A 302-nucleotide genomic window follows, 5' to 3' on the forward strand; every position below is an offset into this window, starting at 1 on the left:
GTTTAGAACGACACGAGGGTGAGTAATTAATGACAGAATTTTCATTTTTGGTGAACTATCCCTTTAACACTAGAACCGCCAGAGGTCGCTGTATACCTAAAAGCACCAGCGGGTAAATTTTACCCACGCACATGACAAGTGTATTTATATGGCTAAAGAACATATTATTTCACTGTATTACGCCACTGTCTTCACAAAGAAGTGTCTAGAGTCATGAAATGATTATGTCTAGTCATCAGCTATATTTTTATCCTGTTGTTTTATGTTCAAGACTTTTTTAATGCAGGCTACATAATCCATAA

The 302-nt window shown here is 36.1% G+C and overlaps 1 protein-coding gene across 1 annotated transcript in view; it reads right to left on the reverse strand.

The window, feature by feature from the left end:
• The window catches only part of LOC107728123 (nuclear receptor coactivator 7-like), a 25,523-nt gene that overhangs the window by 10,352 nt on the left and 14,869 nt on the right, over positions 1-302 (reverse strand). The window lies entirely within an intron of this gene.

The sequence above is a fragment of the Sinocyclocheilus rhinocerous genome, unplaced genomic scaffold (genome assembly GCF_001515625.1).
Source record: "Sinocyclocheilus rhinocerous isolate Xijiao unplaced genomic scaffold, SAMN03320098_v1.1 scaffold936, whole genome shotgun sequence".
NCBI lineage: Eukaryota > Metazoa > Chordata > Actinopteri > Cypriniformes > Cyprinidae > Sinocyclocheilus > Sinocyclocheilus rhinocerous.